Genomic DNA, 22,646 nt, shown 5'->3' with positions numbered 1-22,646 from the left:
TTGCTTGTCTGTGAAGTATTGTATTTCTCCTTCACTTATGAAGCTTAGTTTGGCTGGATATGAAATTCTGGATTGAAAATTCTTTTCTTTAAGAATGTTGAATATTGGCCCCCACTCTCTTCTGGCTTGTAGGGTTTCTGCTGAGAGATCCACTGTTAGTCTGATGGGCTTCCCTTTGAGGGTAACCCGACCTTTCTTTCTGGCTGCCCTTAACATTTTTTCCTTCATTTCAACTTTGGTGAATCTGACAATTATGTGTCTTGGAGTTGCTCTTCTCGAGGAGTATCTTTGTGGCATTCTCTGTATTTCCTGAATCTGAATGTTGGCCTGCCTTGCTAGATTGGGGAAGTTCTCCTGCATAATATCCTGCAAAGTGTTTTCCAACTTGGTTCCATTCTCCCCGTCACTTTCAAGTACACCAATCAGACGTAGATTTGGTCTTTTCACATAGTCCCACATTTCTTGGAGGCTTTGCTCATTTCTTTTTATTCTTTTTTCTCTAAACTTCCCTTCTCGCTTCATTTCATTCATTTCATCTTCCATGGCTGATACCCTTTCTTCCATTTGATCGCATCGGCTCCTGAGGCTTCTGCATTCTTCACGTAGTTCTCGAGCCTTGGTTTTCAGCTCCATCAGCTCCTTTAAGCACTTCTCTGTATTGGTTATTCTAGTTATACATTCTTCTAAATTTTTTTCGAAGTTTTCAACTTCTTTGCCTTTGGTTTGAATATCCTCCCGTAGCTCGGAGTAATTTGATCGTCTGAAGCCTTCTTCTCTCAGCTCGTCAAAGTCATTCTCCGTCCAGCTTTGTTCCGTTGCTGGTGAGGAACTGCGTTCCTTTGGAGGAGGAGAGGCACTCTGCTTTTTAGAGTTTCCAGTTTTTCTGCTCTGTTTTTTCCCCATCTTTGTGGTTTTATCTCCTTTTGGTCTTTGATGATGGTGATGTACAGATGGGTTTTTGGTGTGGATGTCCTTTCTGTTAGTTTTCCTTCTAACAGACAGGACCCTCAGCTGCAGGTCTGTTGGAGTACCCGGCTGGCCGTGTGAGGTGTCAGTCTGCCCCTGCTGGGGGGTGCCTCCCAGTTAGGCTGCTCGGGGGTCAGGGGTCAGGGACCCACTTGAGGAGGCAGTCAGCCCGTTCTCAGATCTCCAGCTGCGTGCTGGGAGAACCACTGCTCTCCTCAAAGCTGTCAGACACGGACATTTAAGTCTGCAGAGGTTACTGCTGTCTTTTTGTTTGTCTGTGCCCTGCCCCCAGAGGTGGAGCCTACAGAAGCAGGCAGGCCTCCTTGAGCTGTGGTGGGCTCCACTCAGTTCGAGCTTCCCGGCTGCTTTGTTTACCTAAGCGAGCCTGGGCAATGGCGGGCGACCCTCCCCAGCCTCGCTGCCGCCTTGCAGTTTGATCTCAGACTGCTGTGCTAGCAATCAGCGAGACTCTGTGGGTGTAGGACCCTCTCAGCCAGGTGCGGGCTATAATCTCCTGGGGCACCATTTCCTAAGCCTGTCAGAAAAGCACAGTATTCGGGTGGGAGTGGCCCGATTTTCCGGGTGCCGTCTGTCACCCTTGGAAAGGGAACTCCTTGACCCCTTGCGCTTCCCGAGTGAGGCAATGCCTCGCCCCTGCTTTGGCTGGTGCATGGTGCACTCACCCACTGACCTGCGCCCACTGTCTGGCACCCCCTAGTGAGATGAACATGGTACCTCAGATGGAAATGCAGAAATCACCCGTCTTCTGCGTCGCTCACGCTGGGAGCTGTAGACCGGAGCTGTTCCTATTCGGCCATCTTGGCTCCTCCCCCTCCGCATACAGGTCTTTCACTTTTGATTAAAATTTATTTCTATCTATTTTATTGTTTCTTTTCTTAGCTATTGTAAATGAGATTGTTTTCCTGATTTCTTTTTCAGATAGTTAGCTGTTAGTATATACGAATGCTATTTATTTTGTATGTTGATTTTGTCTTCAGTAACTTTACAGAATGTATTTATCAGTTCTAACAGTTTTTTGATAGATTCTTTAAAGTTTTCTGAATATAAGATCATGTCATCTACAAACAGAGACAATTTACCTCTTCCTTTCCAACTTGGATGTCTTTTGTTTTTTTCTCTTACCTAATGGCCCTGGCTAGGACTTTTGATACAATGTTAAATAGAAGAGGTAAAAGTGGGCATCTTTGTGTTGTGCCTAATCTTAGATTAAAGTGTTTCAACCTTCCCCCATTGAGTATGATGTTAGCTATGAGTCTGTCATATATGATCTTTATTGTGTTGAGGTAAATTCCTCTATATCTGCTTTGTTGAGAGTTTTTTTAAATCATAAAAGTGTGTTGAATATTGTCAAAAATTTGTTGGCATTTATTGAGGTGATTATATGTTTTTACTCCTTCATTCTGTTAATGTGTTGTATCACATTTATAGAGTTGCATTTGTTTAACTCTTCTTGCATCCATAGGATAAAGTCCACTTGATCATTGTGAATAATGTGCTGTTGAATTTAATGTGCTATTCAATTCAGTTTGTTAGTATTTTGTTGAGGATTTTTACACATACGTTCATCAGGGATACTGCCTTGTAATTTTCCTTTTTTTTTGTAGTGTCCTCATCTGGCTCTAACCTCATAATACTGGCCTCATAAAAGAGTTTGGAAGTATTACCTCCTGTTCAATTTCGTGAAAATGTTTGGGAAGGATCAGTAATAATTAGTCTCTAGATGTTTGATGTTTGGTGGAACGCAACAGTGAAGCCATAAGGTTCTAAGGTTTTCTTTGATAGGAAGCTTTTTATTACCAGTTTTATGTCCTTATTCATATTGATCTGTTCAGACATTCTATTTATTTATGTTTCAATCTTGGTAAGTTGTATGTGTCCAGGAGTTTACCCATTTCTTCTAATTTATTTAATTTGTTGTTGTATAATTGTTCATAGTAGTCTCTTATTACCCTTTGTATTTCTGTTGTATCAGTTGTAATGTCCTGACTTTCACTTTTATTTATTTGGGTCTTCTCTCAGAAACTAAATTTTTTAATGGCAACCATTTGTTTCAAAATTATAGGTTATAATAAACATGCATCTTCTATACTCCCTCAATGCAGATAATTTGTTTCATTAACAAGAATATTTTACAATGATGTAATATAAGTAAATATGATTGTATTACTAGATGTTGCCAAAAATTATCTACTTACTCCATTACAGGAGATGTTACTGGAATTAAGTGACTTTATCACAAGCTAATAGGCTCTGAATGTAACATGTTATATTGATAGTATAATGGCGACATCTTTTCCAAGTTCATATTTATATTTACCATTTATATATAATTCATATTTACCATTGATATAAAAGGTAAAGCCTTTGAAAGAAACACTTTCCTAACCCAATAAAAAATTGCTGGAAGCACTATATCTAAGGTTAAATGTCATTAATTACCTTCCCAAATCTCTAAGAGAATTCCAGGTGTGTCACATAATGGTCAATCTATTTTAATCAACATTTGTAATGATATGTCAATGTGATTAAAGACATAAAATAATTCCTTAAAATTGCCAACGGTGACCGATATTGAAATACAAATTTAACACTCGGTTGAAAGGTTCAATGTTTGACTACTTGTTCTTTCAATGTATACTACTACTACTACTGATGATGATAATAATAATAATAATAATAATAAAGCCTTCACAGACCTTATGGTTCACAAAATATATTCTCATATTGTATTCTTTTCTGGATGATTGTGAGGACTGTGCTTTATGCTCAGCACTATTTTCTACTTAATAATGCCTCAGATTTGACCAGTGCCTCTTTCAAAATTAATCATGTTAACTCTGGTATTACCTGGAAGATCTGTTCCTCTTCTTATTTTTCTTGGCAGTTCATAAATAATCTGCATCATTCACAATTGCCTCTCAGTATGTCCTTTCTGTGTTACTTTTCAAATATTTAGTTGTAACATCTGTTTCAGCCCCCCTCACAGCAATTATTTGGGATTCTAGTATTCGTCACTTATTGTGCATACCAATTGGACCATGTATAGGAAGCCCTGTTTTCAGAAATTTAAGCGGGCTGTGGTCCAGTGCTCTGTTGATTATAGTATCTCCTGACTTTAGAATTGACTTTAACTATGACTAGTTGACTTTATGGCTAAGCAGGAATGAAGTTAGTTAGATAATGTAATATACAATGGGAGGAAATAATAAACTTGGTGGGAAACTATTCTGCTCAAAATACTTTTAAACTTTTCAGAAAAATTTAAAAAGCTTTACTCAAAAGAATCACTAGGGGAAAAAATCTAGATTTAAGACAAATGCAGAAAGCAGGCTATAAAATATTTATAGTCAGTGCTTAGCCAAGAATTGATTCAAGGTAAATTAAACTTAAAAAAAAAAAGCTTGAAGGAGGAAACTATAAGTGATGTGTCTTCTGAGGCAGTGAGGGAAACATTTTTACTTATGAGTAAAATGTTGGATTTTACTCATTGGATAATCTTGGGTTGGTCACAAGCTTGTGAATTTTCATTATTATGTATATTTTTGTGATCTGGATAGGAGAGGTCAAGTTTGTATGAATTGTTTGGAAGTCACTTAAAATAGGTTGTATGTCTTAGATGAATAATTAGGACTCAAGAGTGGAAAGTTAATGTATTCTATCTAATTAGTCTAAATTACAGCAGGCAGTAATGATAAATTGAAACCCTGCCAGGAATCTCTGCACCCTCTGAATCAAACTCTAGAAGCATTAGACACACCATAGGAACTTGTAAAAATGTAGATTCTTAGGCTCCACCTCAGATTCTTGTACAGAGAATTTGGGGTGAAAATCTAAGAATCTGAATATTGTATTTTAGGATATATGTTCCATGGAACACACTTTTAAAAAACACTGCTGAATTGCATGACAAATTTATCATTTCCTATTAAAATAAGAAAGAGAGCTTGTTTGAAGAGTAAAATGAATAAAAATTACCATGAAATGTGAAATGTGAATTTGCCTTATTTGCAAAAATTGCCAAAGTTTTGCATGCAAAGCAGCAGTGCTTCGAGTATTTACAAACAGACATTTGCATACATTGTGCAGTAGATACACTGTTTCTTTAGTCATTGATGTTTAGTATTAGAACCATTGAGATAAATTCTAATATGTACAAATACGGTATGCGCATGGCCACAGAATTTAATGTAGACTGTGGTGACAGGCCACCTGCATTCAAATCTGTACTATCACATAATAGATGTGTGAACTTGTATAAGTTCCTTAACCTCTTTGTGCCTTAGATTTCTTATCTGTAAAATGAGAATGATGACAATACCTCATGTAGACTAAAGGAGAGCAAAGTATTTCATATGCATAAAATGTTTAGAGACTTTCCTAGACTATCATAAGCCTTCAATTAACTTACTAGTTATCCACTAGGTAACTGCTAAAATAAATTCAACTGATAGACTACAGTAACATATTTGGGATTAATTGAAAACATTATTGCTTAGCCTACAATGTTAATGCATAAGGAGAATAAAGTAAACAGAATAAAGATAAAATTAGAGTAAAGGCTCCACTCTGATGTTAAGCACTATCTCCCCAGTTGCTTACTAGTATATTTTCTAAGTTAGATTTTTAAAAAATTATTGTTTGTTCTATTTTGAAGAGAAAGAAAGAGAATTGACTGGAAATAATTTAGGGATACTAGAACAAACTTCTAATTTGCTTCCTTTCTGTGGAATCCGTGTTTCTCCTGTTCTCTGTTCTTCTCCCCACTGTTGTTTTTTCCTGAGGCCATGGTGAAAACAGAAATCTTTTTTTCATCTTTACCCTCTTCTTTCCTATATTCAAAAACATACAATTTTTGTATAATTTGACTCATAGTAAAATAGAAAAATATAAAATTCACAAAACAATGCTTTCTTCCTTGGATCCATAGCCAAAAGGTAGACAATTAGAAAAGCAAAGATTCTGAGGCTCTGTGTCTTACAGAAAATTAGCCTGACCATCATCACTTCAACTTGGTGGTAGAGTGTCCAGCTAGTAATCCATACTGGATTCACAGAGAGGATATTCTTTATTAGAATACATATCCATCAACAGCAAAGCTCCAGTTTTGGAGCTAGGGTCTGACACGAGATTCCACATCATGGAGAAAGTCTAAGCAGAAGAGTGCTTAGATGTGAAGGCAAGATTCAGAGCGAGGTAATGGATTAAAACTCAGGCAAAGAAATCAGGCTCTCTTTTAACAACGTAAGGCAGCAGGAAGATCAATAACAAAAACCCACAGCAGTCATCTGTGGGTCATGGGATTCCAGATATGGCAGAGGAGCCCAGTGGTAAGCCCAGCTGTGTGGGGCATCTACAGCTGTTAAAAACTTCCTGCTTGAATCTGAATTGGCTCAGAATAGCAAAATAGAGCCTCCAGTGAACCTTTCAAATAATAGGTGGGTAGACTGAATTTTGTTGAATTGAATAAAATACAAGATCATTTCTTCAGTGTCACACTGCTGTGCCATATTGTGATTCAGGAGATAACAAATTGGTCCTGCTGAGTAGAACAGCAAATGAATCTTGGAGAGGATATTGCCAGTGAAGAGCAACACATGGAGATAATGAATCACAAATGAAAGGGTTACCTGCAACTCGACAACATGTGTTTTATGTTACATAACTTCAACTGGTTTTAAGAACTGCTTTGTGTTTTTTAATAGAATAATATTTAATCTTTTTAATTAACTAAAACGAATTACTGAATGAAGTTTTCTAAAAAAGAAAATGCATTGTAAACGTTATTTTTTAGGATGGACATAAAATACAAAAATAAGATTGTTGCCCAAAAGACTTTTATTCTAAGCCTTGTACTTTAGATAGCTCATTTCATTTTAATTTCGTATCAGTTCAATGTTAAAGTTTATCATTTTCTTAGGGCATAACAGTTCTCACATATAAAGAAAATGTGCATTATAATAAAATGGAAAATAACTCTAAAATGACATCTTGGATGTGGTAGAGATCTTTCTTTGCTTTCCTGATTTCTTTCTCAATATTTAATATTTTTCTAAAACCTGTTCTTTTGTACTAACTTAGTACCTAGAAAAATAATTTTGACTATAACAATTCAAGGAAAGCACTAAACTTTATGATATATTACTGCAGGGCTAGTCTCTTGGCAAGAAGCAGGAATGGTTGGCATTAATGAGAGCATGACAGTTCTGAAAGAAAGCCAGCTTATGGCATTATGAATCATAGAGCTCTAAAACATTTATAAATGAATGAAAAGGCTTGGGGCTGACATGAATTATGAGTCTCATTATGGAACTGTAATTTCTCCAGCAATGCCTCAGAGGGGCATGACACCTCCTAAGAAAAGTTGTAAGACTTCCATTATATAATTTTTCTACTGGTTGGCTATGGTCATGGTGGAATAGATGTGTCTCTGGGGTACACATGGCAACATATCTCTACATGTAAATGTTTCCGTGGTAAAAATCCACCAAGACTCCTTTCTTCTAGAAACCAAACATTACTGTTGACCTTCAAGAAATAATACCAGTCCCTAGCAAGAAGACTTTTCCAATCTTTCCATTTCTCTAAGCAACATTCAGATAGGCTGTAATGCACCTATTGTTTTCCATTCACACAAGCTGACAAAATCTCAGTAACATTAACAAAGATAGTTCCTAGGGGAGAGAAGCACAGATTATTTAGTTAATTATAAGTGTTGTGAAAAGGAAAAAAAAAGTAGGATGAACTACTGATCAGTGCAAATATAATGCACTGATATATAGTGCTCTTAGCATTAGCACATTTGAGATTTTTGCCATCTTAAAGCAGCTCAGGCTAACAAAACTTCACTTATAGGGTGAATTGGGGAAAAGGCTATCTAAAATAACTAGAAGCATGCATTATCAATCATTTCCATGAAAATTTTGTATTATTTTCAAATAAAAAGGCTTATCAAAACATGAATTTAAGCAATGGCAATCCTCTTCACTGTCAGATTTTCCATTACATTTTTATGTGCAAATAAATATTTCTAAAATAACTGAAGAAACTTAACTTGGGTGTTTACATGGTGAGAACCCCTCCACACATGCTTTTCTGTATTTGTCAATCTATCTATTTATCTATCATCTCCCACCCACTGTGATTAAGAGAAATATAGAATTACTATGATTCTATAGTGTATGACAGGGAAACTGCTATAGGTTGTTAAATTTCTGTTCCTTTTTCCTCTTAGGTTGAGAGGTAGACTTTAGATTGCAGCCTCCTTTACAGTGGGGTGGGGTCATGTGACTGAGGTCTGGTCCATGAATGTGAGTAAAGGTGATGTTTGCCACTTAGAGTCCTGGTATATAAGAATATCCTGGGTAATACTTTTTGCTCACTCTCTTGCCTCACCAGGTGAACAAGAGCTGTGAGAAGACTCTAAGGCCTTAGGAAATGGGAAAGCTACCGGTCAAAAGGATCCTGGCCCCTGAATAACTGCACAGCTCTTTGCTGGTCTGCACTGGGATGTGATGTAACTGATAAATAAATGTTTCTTATGTGAAACCACTGAGATTTAGGAATTATTTGCAATAGTTGTTAGCCTACCCTGGCAAATTAATACAAAACGTAGTATTCCTATGTAAAATGTATGAAAATATGACCTTAAAATATTCCTCCTGTTTAAGACACAGACGAAAACTGAAGATGCAATTTCCTTCCTTCCTTATCTATGTTTTATAGGAATGTATTCTCAGAGATCTGTAGATTCTGTTTATTAGAAATTAGTGTTGTTAAAAAATAAACTGTTGGGTTGAATCAAGAAATTTTTAGAAAAAAATCACATTCAGGAAAGTAGTCTTGACTGATACCTAGGGGCACAGATCCAATTATTATTTGGATATGATTTTCCTTCACTTTAGTTATCCCTGAGTCCTAGTTTTCTACTGCTGCCTCAGCCTCTCTGTCTTCTAATCCCACTATTATTCCAAAGCATTAATATTCCATATCTGACTGCACACCATCAGAATAGCCCTGTTTTCCATTTTCCCTTTCCTTTCTACTGTAAATGGAAAAGAACTTATTTTGCTGAATGATGGCTACAATTAGTGTGTGTGGCTTAGCATGTACATTTCTATTTGCTACACTAATCAGATTAATTTATAGTCCACAGAATATGGAAGGTTTTATTTTTTGAGATGATTAATACCTATATTTTCTTTTTTTCTGTGTGACTTATCAGTATAGTGGATCTAAATTCCTTGTAGCAGCCACAAAAGTAGATAAAGAGCAAAATAACATTTTAACTCTGAAAATTGCCATAGAATATAAAGCTCCTTTTGGTACATTTAAACCACAACATATGAATTTATAAAGCACATCTGTGTTTTAAGGTATACACCTATAATATCCTTAATAATTTAATAAAATTAAAGTAGGGTCATGTTCTCAAATCATAGTTTCCTACACTTTTCTTTAGGAAGAACTCTACTTGCTTTCCAGGAATATTTACATCTCCCTAAAATTCATATGTTGATGTCTTAATTCCTGTTACCTCAGTATGCGACCTCATTTGTGGAGTCATTACAGATGTAAGTAGTTAAGATGAAGTCATACTGAAATAGGATGGGCTCCTAATCCAGTATGACTTGTGTCCTTATGCAAAAGGAAAAAGTGGAGACAGACACACACAGGGAGGATGCCACACAAACACGAAGGCAGGGATCAGATGAGAGACCGCAAAGATTGAGAGCAAACCACAGGAGTTGGGAGAGAGGCATAGAAGAGATTTTCCCTAACACCTCTCACAGTGACCAAGCTTGATGATGCCTTGGTCTCAGACTTTTAGCCTCCAGAACTATGAGACAACAAATTTCTGTTGTTTAAGCCACCCAATTTGTGGTAATTTGTTTTGGCAGCTGGAGCAAATAAATACACATTAAAACCAAGAGTCCTGGGCCCAGCACACTCACTGTGACTGTGCTATCAGAGTTATTCCTAAGACCCCCTAAAATACAAAACCAAAACAAACAAAAACAGTGAATTACCTTGGTAGGCCCACACTCTAGGTATCTTAGCCTTTTGGGGAAGAATGATATAACATGATATGGTGGCTTTATGTTATGTAGATACAATCATTTAACATCTCACATTTACTAAGGGCCATCTGCATGCTAGCAATTGTTCAGGAAGTATGGAATTAGAAAACTAAGATGTCTGCCCTCATAGAGCTAGCAAAAGGAAGACAAATAAAAAAGTAAAAAAATGAAGAAAGATAACTTTTAAAACAGTAAGGACAGTAAACAGAACAGGGATAACATGACAGTGACTGGAATGTTTTAAGGAGAATTGTCAGAAAGACCTGTGTATGGAAGAAACATCTGACTGGAGGCCTGAATGATGAGATGAGGCCAAATTGTGAAAGGCCAGAGCAAGAACATTCCAAGCAGAGGAAATGAGGAGTAAGAAGGCCTTAAGGAAGACACACACTAGGTACTCCAGGAACATGAAGAAGACTCTGTGGCAGATCTTAGTGAGTGGGAGGGGAGGAGTATAAGCTGAAGTTTAAGAGGCAGTTGTCACTTTTGTTGAGCTATGGCATACAGATTGGATTTTATTCAAAGTATAATGGGAAGACTTTAGGAGATTTTAAGCAGAAGCTAACCTGACTAATTTAGGTTTTAAAGGGCCAGACTTGAAGGAAATTAAGACTAAAAGAAGGGAATCCATCTTTTGCAATAGTCAAGATGAGTGATGATGGTGAATCCAACCAAGATGGTGTCAGTGCACACAGCAGAACCAATAGGACTTGCAGTGAAGGATGAGAGAATGAGAAGAAGGAAGGCTGATTGTAGAGTGAGGCTTGACAATTGCATGGGTGGTAGTGTCATCAACAAGGTAGGGAAGATTGGGGAGAATCAGGTGATATATATTTGGAAGTTATCACTCACTAGATGATATATGGTCACAGGACTGAATACGATCACGGAAGAGGAGAGTGCAGTTAGAAGGGAGATGTGGCCCTTGAGCTGAACCATGGAGCAAACAACATGTAGAGGTTTGTGAGAGAGAAAATCAACAAATCAGATTGAAAAGAAGAGCCTGTGAGGTGGGAGGAAAACCCAGAGAAAATGGTGTCATAAAATCTGCAAGATGGAAGAATATAAGGTGGAAGTCAAATGCTACCAAGTGGTTATTAAAATAAGAATTGGGAAGTAGTGATTGAATATGGCAAATTTTGATAAATATTATAAAAGAACAAAAAACGATGCTCAGACATTGAATAACAGTGGAGATGGTTTGGTAAGCCGATGGTATGAGGAACCCTGGAGACATGGAAGACTGGAAAATATTCTATGTAAGGGTATTGTTAAAGTTCTAATTAAAGAGACAGAAGAAACCACCAAGAGAGGTATATTTTTAAAAAATTCTGTGTGTGTTTGTTTTGTTATGTTTTGTTTTAGTAGCAATGTTGAGAGATCCTTCTCTTTTAAGGAAACAAGAGTTATATTTATTTGAGGAAGTTTTTTTTTGTTTTTTTTTTTCCTTAAAGGAAGAAGTTAGATTGGAGACAGGAGGGTCTATCATAAAAGACCTTGTAGATCAATTTAAAGAGTTGAAATTTTATTCCACATGGATGGGAAGAGAATGTCATTAAGGAAATGAATTATGTATTTTGATTTACATACGTATTTGCATAAAAAATTATAAGATTTTTCAAATTCAGAAGCATTACATATTCCCTGTAACACATTAAGCTCATTGAGGTTAACCTAACTTTGTGGTTTTGTCAACTTAAAACAACAAAGGACTTTAGAAATCACATAGAGGCCCTATCTTATCTACTCTGGAAGGTAGAATATTGAAGAATCAGAAAAAGTATTTTAGACTTGACCATTGTGTTTCAGTAGGAAATAGTAGAAGATATCTGTATTTTTTCTCATTATTTTTTAAATTGAAAGATAACATTGTATGTTTCTGTGTATAACATGATGTTTTGAAGTACATATACATTATAGAATGGTTAAATCTAGCTAATTAATGATTGTCTTTTCTCACATAGTTATTTTTGTGGTCATTCTTATTGGTCATAAAATCCCATTGAAAGTGACTCAAGAGTGAAATGGAGTTTCCATGTCATGTCACCTTGATGCGTTCTTGTTTGTTTTCTGTATTGCTTACATAGCTTTAAAGTTTTTAAAATTTTTTTTGAGTTTCAGGGGTACACGTGCAAGTTAGTTATACAGATAAATTGCATGTCACGGGGGTTTGATGTATGTATTATTTCATCACCCAGGTAATAAGCATAGTATCCAATAGGTAGTTTTTCTATCCTAATCATCTTCCCACTGAAGTTTTTTAACTCTGATCTCTAAAATATCAGCTTTTTCAAAAAATAGGGTGAACTTTTCACAATGAACTCAGATAATATATGAAAACAGATGAATTGCATTGCATAGATTATTTAAAAAGTATAACAGCCTCATTGTTTGGCATGTAAAACCAAAAGCCCAGAAATCAAGTGTTAACTTAGGTCTCAGAGTGAAATGCCATTTAGCTAACATGGATACCTAATTCCCTGAGACCTTTTTCACTTCCCTCCTTTTCACTATGCTCTATAATGGCTTTCACAAGAAACTAACTAAAAAACTATAAAGCTAACTCTCAGATTACTTTTCTAACGGTCTTTAAGAGCATAATGATTAACTTCTACTTGGGTGCACACCCCCACAAGTATACTGGTGCTGACCACATACTGTTTTGATTTAACACAATGACATCTATACTCAAATTATGAGTGTTATTGCTAAATGATTAGAAAAAGAGTTTAGCTGAAATCATATAGTTAAAAAAAATTTTCAGATAAAACATGCCACAAAAAAAGCATGTTTTTCCCTTGGATAGGACCCCAAGTTAGGTTTTAAGCATGTTTGTTTTACATACCTAGGCTACTACATACCTAGGCTGTATGGTATAGCCTACTGATTGGTCCTAGGTTACAAACCGGTATAGTAGGTAACTGGGCTGAATACTGTAGGCAATTGTAACACAGTGGCATTTGTGTGTATCTAAACATAGGAAAGGTACAGTAATGATATGGTATGAAAGATAAAAAGTGGCATACCTGTATAGGGCACTTACATGAATGGAGCTTGCAGGACTGAATGTTGCTCGGGGTGAATCAGTGGGTGAGCGGTAAGTGAATGCAAAGGACTAGGACCTTCCTGTACATCTCTGTAGACTTTATAAACACTGTACACTTAGGCTACACTAATTTTTTTTTTTTTTTTTTTGAACTTTTCTGTTTTCTTGAACTTTTTTTTTTTTTCTTTTTTTTCTTTTATTGTAATTATTATTATTATTATTATTATTATACTTTAGGTTTTATGGTACATGTGCCCAATGTGCAGGTAAGTTACATATGTATACATGTGCCATGCTGGTGCACTGCACCCACCAACTCGTCATCTAGCATTAGGTATATCTCCCAGTGTTATCCCTCCCCCCTCCCCCCAACCCACAACAGTCCCTGAAGTAGGCTACACTAATTTTAAAACATTTTTCTTCTTCAATAATAAATTGACCTTAGCTTACTGTTACATTTTTACTTCATAAACTTTCAATTTTTTTAAACTTGTAATAACACTTAGCAGCTATACAAAATATTTTTCTTTGTGTCCTTATCGAAAGATTTTTTTCTATTTTAAAAATGTTTCATTTTTATTTTTTACTTTCTAAACGTTTTTGTTAAAAACTAAGACACAAACACACATTAGCCCAGGCCTACACAGGGTCAGGATCATTACAACCACTGTGTTCTACCTCCACTTCTTATCCCACTATAAGGTGGTAAGGGCCAGTATCACCCATGGAGCTCTCATCGCCTATGACAACAATGCCTTCTGAAATACCTCCTGAAGGACCTGCCTAAGGCAATTTTGCAGTTAACTTAAAAAAAAATAAGTCAAAGGAGTACACTCTAAAGTAATGATAAAAAGTATAGTATAGTGAATACACCAGTAACACAGTAGTTTATTATCATTGTCTACTATTATGTAGTGTACATAATTTTATGTGCCATACTTTTATACAACTGATGGCACAATAGGCTTGTTTACACCAGCATCACCACAAACATGTGAGTCAAAATGTGTTCCACTATGATATTAAGACAGCTATGACATCCATAGGCAATAGGAATTTTGTATCTCCCTTATAATCTTACGGGACCACTTTCTTAATGCAGTCCATCAGTGACCAAAATATCATCATATGGCTTGCTCATCACTGTATTTGGTTAAACATCACTCTAGGTGTGTTTGCAGGAATGTTTCTGGATGATATTAACATTTTAATGGGTAGACTGAGTAAAGCGGATTGTCTTTCCCAATGTTGGTGAGCCTTATCCAGTCTGTTGAAGGCTTGAAGAGAACAAAAGGCTGAATAAGGAAAAATTCACTCTGTCTGCCTGACTGTATTCAAGTTAGGACGCTGGCCTTCTCCTGTCTTTGGACTCAGACTGGAACTTACACTATCAGCTCTCTTGTTTCTCAGGTATTCAGAGACTCAGAGTGGAACCATACCATTTGTTCTACTGGGTGTCCAGTTTGCCGACTGCAGATCACGGGATTATATAGCCTCCATAATCACGAGCCAATTTCTTACGGTAAACAAATCTCTCTCTCTCTCTCTCTCTCTCTCTCTCTGTGCATGTGTGTGTGTGTGTGTGTGTGTGTGTATTTATACACAGATTGTTTCTTTGGAGAGCCATGACTAATACAGTGAGATTATTCATCACAAATAGAGAAGAGCAATGAAATAAAATGTCTATATTTACCACACTGCCTTAACTCAAAACCAATTTGAAATCAATTTTCTGATGCCTCAGGGTTCATTAGAATTAATGAACTGGGCCAGGCATGCCTGTAATCCCAGCACGTTGGGAGGCTGAGGTGAGTGGATCACTTGAGCCCAGGAATTTTAGATCAGCCTGAGCAACATGGTGAAACCCCATCTCTACTAAAAATACAACAAATTAGCTGGGCATGGCAGCACACACCTGTAGTCCCAGCTAGGCAGGAGGCTGAGGTGGGAGGATCACCTGAGGTCGGGAAGTCAAGGCTGCAGTGAGCCATGATGACAACACTGCACTCCAGCCTGTGTGACAAGAGTCAAACTCTGTCTCAAAAAAAGAAAAAAGAGAGAGAGACAGAAAAAAGGATTAATGGAGTAACCCTTAAGAAACATTCTATAGTTAAAAATGGAACTATTTTGTGAGCTAGTATTATCGTGAATAAGAATAAACTAGGGCCAAAAAATGCAAAACTAAAAAAAAGCAGCAGCTACATATAAACATTCATTTGGAATATGAACGATAATTGAACGTGTTAAAATAGAATTGAATTATTTTTAAAAGCTTCATATGCATTACTGTATATTAAGCTTTATCATTATTGATAGTATCATACTGGATTACAGTTAGGAAAAATACCATTGTTTCTAACATGGCAGATGTTCTTTTTAAAATTTCTGAACTCTGTTGCAGAAGGCAACAAACCAAAATAAGTATCTGAAGTTGTTAATGCCTTCTCTGTCAAATATTCATAGCTCTAAAAGCATAGGATGATAATTAGCTTGCTGGACTGAGAGGAGAGATAAATGGAATGCCTTCTGTGGGATGCAAAGATCACATGAATAACACTGGTAACAATACCTTCCAGTTTTCAGTACGACTATAACAAAATTCAAAGCCTTTCTGATACCGTATGTTTTGGATGTGTTCTTTTTCTTCCCTTCCTGTAAGCTCTGTCCATGGTGTTGAGAAATTTCATGATTCTTTATGTGGATACTGATAGAGTCTGGAGTCTGTGATGTACAGCTCTATTTGTTTAGCTGTTTTCTGCTACACAAGTATAATATGAAACACTGTACTTCTAATAGTCTGTCCTGTATCATCTTATATTTTTAAAAATGAGATTTGCTTATTTAAAAGTACATATTTCTTTAGTTTATATATTCTTTGCTCAAAAGTAAATTTCCTGTAGACATATGTTGTATTAGTCCATTTTCACACTGCTATAAAGAACTACCTGAGACTGGATAATGGATAATTTATAAAGAAAAGAAGTTTAAATGACTCACAGTTCTGTATGGCTGGGGAGGCCTCAGGAAACTTACAATCATGGCAAAAGGAGAAGGGGAAGCAAGGCATGTCTTACATGGTGACAGGAGACAGAGAGCAAGAGGGGAAGTGCTTACTTTTAAACCATCAGTTCTCATGAGATCTCACTCTCTATCACGAGAACAGCAAGGGGGAAATCCAGCCCCATGATCCAAATCACCTCCCACCAGGCCCCTCCTCCAACACTGGGAATTACAACTCAAGATGAGATTTGGGTGGGACACGGAGCCAAACTATATCATATATGATCACTCTAAATGGAGGGCCAAATAAGTAACCTCCTCAGCTGAACTGAAATGGCCCTATAATTCTAACAGGAAAAGGGAGAATAATTTCCATGATAATTCGTGACAACTGGCATTTTAAAACACAAAAATGAAATTCTTCCCTATTGAGATCCCCTAAGATGTTGTCTTCCAATGTTAAAAAGAATTAATGTAGATAGTTACATGTAATTCAAAACTAATCTAGTGATATTTTACTAAAAATGTTTATTTTTCACAAAAATATTCTCACGTTCAACTTTTTAAAAAGATGTTAAAAGAATATGGACATCATTATGAAATCAATAATTTTTAAAATTAGATGAAATATTTGCCTGACTTTAAATGATACTACAAGGCTATAGTAACCAAAACAGCATGGTACTATATAAAAATAGACATATTGATCACTAGAACAGAATAGAGATCCCAGAAATGAAGTCACATACCCACAACCAACTGATCTTTAGCAAAATCAACAAAAATATACGACGGGGAAATGATACCCTATTCAATAAATGGTGCTGGGAAAAATGGATAGCCATATGCAGAAGAATAAAACTGGACCCATACATCTCATTGTATGCAAATATTAACTCAAGATGGATTAAAGATCCAAATTAAGACCTGAAACTATAAAAACCCTAGAAGAAAACCTAGGAAAAACTCTTTTGGACACTGGCCTAGGAAAAAAATTTATGACCAAGTTCTCAAAAACGCAAGCAACAAAAACAAAAAGATATAAATAAAGGCATCTCTAATCATCATGTACATTTAAAAAATGAATTTTAAAAATTGAAAATTAATTTTAAGATGAGTTTAAAAAATGAGACTCAAATAAAATGGAAGAAGTGAGAGAACTATCTCAAACCACAGTTCAAAAATACAAAACGATAAAGTGTATTTATTTCATAAATTTTATTCATTAAATATATTTATTAAATTAATAATTTTTATTTATTAAATAGAATTAGAGCTGCCACAATGAATTAGCACATATTTGGTGACTTAAAGCAACCAAAATGTATTCTCTTATAGTTCTAAAGACCAAAATTCCTAAATTGAGGTGTTGGCAGTGTAACCTTGCCTCCAAAAGCTCTTTGGGGGAAGGTTTCTTTGCCTCTTCCTTAAGGAACTTCTGGTGGCTCTTTATGCTTCACTCCAATCTCTGCTTTCATCTTCACATGGCCTTTTCCCCTGTGCCTGTGTCTAAAATCTCCTGCTCCTCTCTCCCCCTTATAAAGACATCATTTATTGATTTAGGGCACTCTAAATCCTGAATCTTCTCATCTTGAGATTCCTAACTGATTCTGCAAAGATCCTATGTCCAAGTAAAGTTACATTCTCAGGCACTAGGAGTTAGGATGTAGATCTATCTTTTGGGGGCCACTATTCAACCTGCTATAACATCTTAAAATAGGAGATTATAAGGAGAAAAAAACAGTGGTGAGCAATAAACCTTGGGTACTTACAGAGTGCTGAAAATATGCACTGTAACTGCTAAACAAGAACTTTTGAAATAGAAGACAATTTTTGGAATACTGCAAGGGAAATTCTAATAATAGTCTAGAACTAAAAATACTAGTCTATCTCAGCAAAACCCAGGAGTAGAAGGGAGAGAGAGAGTTAAAGGAAGTGAAAATAGTTCATACTGCTCACTTGTTGAATGGAAGATAAAAGCAATGGGAAAATAGAACATCTGGATGAAGAAATAGTTAGAAGCTTATTTTCATATATCAGGGAACTAAGTGCTAGATCATGAGTTCCAGAAAAAGGAGGAGAATTTTCTGTACTTTAACAAGAGGAAAGAAGGACATATGACAACTTGGGCAACATACTCTCACACCAAAAAGGAAAGCAACACTGTGAAGTAAGTAGTAATATAATAAAATGGAAGAAATAAAGCATATCAAGTATATCACTAAAATGGCAGCCATGCCAAAATTATTATATAAATCGAATATAATTGGATTTTAAACTGGGACTTTTTTGAATGATAAATTTCAATAATCTTAGAATTCATATGGAAAAGTGAATGTCCCAGGGAAGAGGTAAGACCTTACTTATCTATGAAGACATATATAAAACCACTGAAATCATATAAATACATGTACAGCTGCTGTTAGAAAACTAAAATCAGAGAAACAACATAGAAATTTGAGATATACATGAGAATACAGAATACATGAGAAGTTAATATTGCAACAAAGTGGATACTTCACCTTTTGGAAAATTTATTAAATAATGATGCACAATTGCTTATCTACTGAAAAAATGAAACTGAACACATATCACACAACATATTCCAGATTTAAATATAAATATAAATAAAATATAGGAATGGGGGAGATCTTAACTAAGAATATAAAACTCAAATAATGATAAAGAGACACATTGATTATAGAATATTTAGTAATATATCAACAATACTGTAAACAAAGATGGTAAACAAATGATAAGGAAAAATTATTTCCAGCATAGAAGAAATAGAAATAATAAAGACATATATGATATAAATAGGACTTCTAAACATTGACCAGTAAAACAAACAACCCAATAGAAAAATAAGTAAAAGATATGACTAATCAATTCCCCAATATTGATGGGGATGCCATTAAAAGAATGTTTATTGTATAGGTGGCATAAATGGGAACTCTTACAATATGTGTGGATATCACTCTGGTACTATCTACTAGATAATTCCACATAGCCAACCCACTCTTGGAAATCTACCACATTAAATAAATGCCCAGTATGTAAGTGCTATGGATTGATTTGTGTCCCACCAAAATTAATATGTTGAAGCCCTAACACCCAGTGTGATGGTATTTGGACATGGGGCCTTTGGGAAGTAATTAGGTTTGGATGAGGTCATGAGGGTGAGGCTCTCATAATGGGATCAGTGCCCTTATAAGAAGACACCAGATCTTCTTCCTTCTCTCTCTCTCTCTCTCTCTTTCTCTGTCTCTGCCTCTCGTGCGTGTATGTGCGCAATCTCTTTATCTCTCTCTCTCTTTCTGCCCCCCTCTATCCTTGCAGGTACTCAGGAAAGGCCATGTGGGCATGCAGCAAGATGACAGCCATCTGGAAGCTAGGAAAAGAATCCTTACCAGAACCCAACCGTTTTGGCACCCTAATCTCAGACTTCCAGCCTCCTTGAAGAAAATAAACTGTGAGAAAATAAATTTTTGTTGTTTGGTCTACCCAGTATCTTCTTATGGCAACCCAAACTGACTTACACAGTAAGAATGTATAAACAAATATGTCTGTTGCAGCCTAGTTTGTGTTGGGAAAAAAATCTTGAAAAAATTGAATGCCTAATAAATTATAGTACCTCCACATCAAGAAATACTTAGCAGCTATTAAAAAATAAATTATTATATTAGAAGCATATGGCTGAATTGGGATTTATAAGTGAAATAATTTTCAAGTGAAAATAATCTAAACAATATATAATATTTTCTAATTTTTTGAAAATTGTACTATATGTTTTAAAAGAAATAACAAAATTCCAAACGTGATTTATTGTCATCAGAGAATATTAGTAGATACCCTACAGCTTGAGAAAAATTGAGGTAAGATAGATTTAGGTAAAGTCCATGTTAGGATATCATAAAACCAATTCTAGTATGCAGAGAGACAGAAAAGGAAGAGCTAGGTGAAAGACTTGTAAATTAGCAAAACCACACTAGAAAACAGGGTGGCATTTTTCATCAAATTGAAGATAAGCATATGACCCAGCAATTTGTCAACTGGATATAAACTCTAAATGATATCATGCCCTTGTATTCCAGGATACATATATATAAATGTTCACAGCACCATCTTGGCAATAGTTAATATCTGAAATAATTCAAATACACATCAAGAGTAAAATGGATCATCTAAATTTAATATGTTCATATATTTTAATTTTACTTAGCAGTGCTTTTCAGAATGCATCATAATTACCTGAAGGGCTTGCAAAAACACACTGCTGCTTCCCTATCCCAGAATTTCTGATTCAGCAGTTTTGTGATAGAGATTTCTAACAGCAGCAGGCTGATGCTGGTGGTCAAGGAACCATAGTTGGAGTATCATTTCTATAAAGTAATAAAAGTTAACATCTGCAGCCACATCCAATAACAATAAATCTAACAAACTAATGAACAGAAGATAGAAGACGGCCGGGCATGGTTTCTCACGCCTATAATCCCAGCACTTTGGGAGGCTGAGGTGGGTGGATCATCTGAGGTCAGGAGTTCGAGACCAGCATGAAAAACATGGACAAACCCCATCTCTACTGAAAATATAAAACAAGACAGATGTGGTGGCACATGCCCGTAATCCCAGCTACCCAGGAGGCTGAGGCAGGAGAATTGCTTGAACCCAGGGAGCGGAAGTTGTGGTGAGCCAAGATCACACCATTGCACTCCAGCCTGGGCAAAACTCCATCTCACAAAAAAAAAAAAAAAAAAAAAAGATAGAAGACATACTTCCAAACCACATGTATTATAAACTAATTCATATAAAATTCAAGTATGCATAACTAAACTATGTTTTAGGAATAGAATTATAGGTGCTAAAACTAAAGAAGAATGAAAATAATTTTCACAGAAGTTGGCATAATGGTTATCTCTGGGGATATGGAATGAGATAGAAACATAGAAAAAGTGACACTGAGGGTGCTGAGTTCAGAAAGTGTACTTTTTCTTTATCTGGGTAATGGTTACATAAATGTTGACTTTATAATTATTCTTTTTATTTTATTTTTTATTCCAATTATTCCTTATTCAGTATGTTTATGCAATCTTCCATTTTTATACCTTACTATAAAAAATATCAGATACAAAGCAATGATATCTTTACACATATTGGCTTGTAAATGATTGTATGAACAAGGACCAAGGTATGGAGGATACATATGCCAGGCATTAATATTGATTTTTGGTGAACGTGGGAGTAAGAAGGTGATATGGTTTGGCTGCATCCCCACCCAAATTTCTTCTTGAATTTTAATTCCCACAATTCCCATGTGTTGTGGGAGGAACCGGTGGGAGGTGATTGAATTGTGGGGGTGGGTCTTTTCTGCGGTTCCCACTGTTCTCACGATAGTGATCGAGTCTCACGAGATCTAATGGTTTGATAAGGGAAACGTGTTTTGCTTGGCTCTCATTCTCTCTCTTGCTACCGCCATGTGAGACATGTCTTTCACGTTCTGCCGTGATTGTGAGGCCTCCCCAGCCACGTAAACTGTAAGTCCAATAAAACTCTTTCTTTTGTAAATTGCCCAGTCTCAGGTATGTCTTTATCAGCATTGTGAAAATAGACTAATACAGAAGGGGAGACAATTGTATATTGTACGATTTAACTTCTTACAAGCAATGCTCATTTGCTTTTTAATTTTGAAAAATTTGTCAAGCAAGGAAAATGCGAAGAAAACAGGAAAATTTGCTGTTAAGTTAACTTATCAGGCACTGTGTCTCTGGTCTACTTTCTTAATCCTTTTTCTTTTTTTGTCACCCACGTGATATAGCATATATTTAAAACTAAATGAACCCCTAATTTTTTTTTTTTGCTAGAGATGTAATTATAATCAGAATTAGTATAATTTTAAAAATTATATTTTGAGTACTTATGTTTAATAATTACAATAGCTTCATACAGTCAGTACAAATATTGAGCAGAATACAAGCCAGTTACTGTGCTGAGGTGAGAAACACAGAAGTGAACAAGAACAGGGTTCTGACACTTAAGAGCAGCAGCAGATTAGAGGGTGACCAGCTTTAATCAAATGTTGAAGCAAATAAGGGTAAAATAACAATCTCTAAGTGTGTGTCACATTTGAGTGAACAACCCAGAGCTTGGCCAGGTGTGTTGGGAAGCACTTTACAAGCAAGTTCTCCAGTAATTAATGCATAAACCCAAACCCGGTAGAGTGGCCATATTGTCACTTTTGTTTTGTTTTGTTTGTTTTTGAGACAGGGTCTCCCTCTATCACCCAGGCTGGAGTACAGTGATGTGATCACGTTTCCCTGCAGCCTCAACCTCCTAGGCTCAACAGATCCTCCCACCCCTGCCTTCCGGGCAGCTGGGACTACAGGTGCACACCACCACTCCAAGCTAATTTTTTGTATTTTGTGTAAAGACAGGGTTTCGCCATGTTGCCCAGGCTGGTCTTGAACTCCTGGGCTCAAGGGATTCCCCCACCTCAGCCTCCCAAAGTTCTAAGATTATAGGCATGAGCCACCACTCCT

The 22,646-nt window shown here is 36.1% G+C and overlaps 1 long non-coding RNA gene across 1 annotated transcript in view; it reads left to right on the top strand.

Annotated features, from left to right (window-relative positions):
• The window catches only part of LOC129041169 (uncharacterized), a 50,021-nt gene extending 30,396 nt beyond the window's left edge, over positions 1-19,625 (top strand). The window contains exons 2-3 of the long non-coding RNA XR_008503812.1: positions 14,521-14,632; positions 19,450-19,625. This is a non-coding gene — a long non-coding RNA (uncharacterized LOC129041169). The remainder of the gene's footprint in view (positions 1-14,520; positions 14,633-19,449) is intronic.
• Positions 19,626-22,646: the final 3,021 nt, after the last annotated feature.

Source organism: Pongo pygmaeus, chromosome 6 (assembly GCF_028885625.2).
Source record: "Pongo pygmaeus isolate AG05252 chromosome 6, NHGRI_mPonPyg2-v2.0_pri, whole genome shotgun sequence".
NCBI lineage: Eukaryota > Metazoa > Chordata > Mammalia > Primates > Hominidae > Pongo > Pongo pygmaeus.
This window is presented reverse-complemented; position numbering and strand designations above follow the sequence as displayed.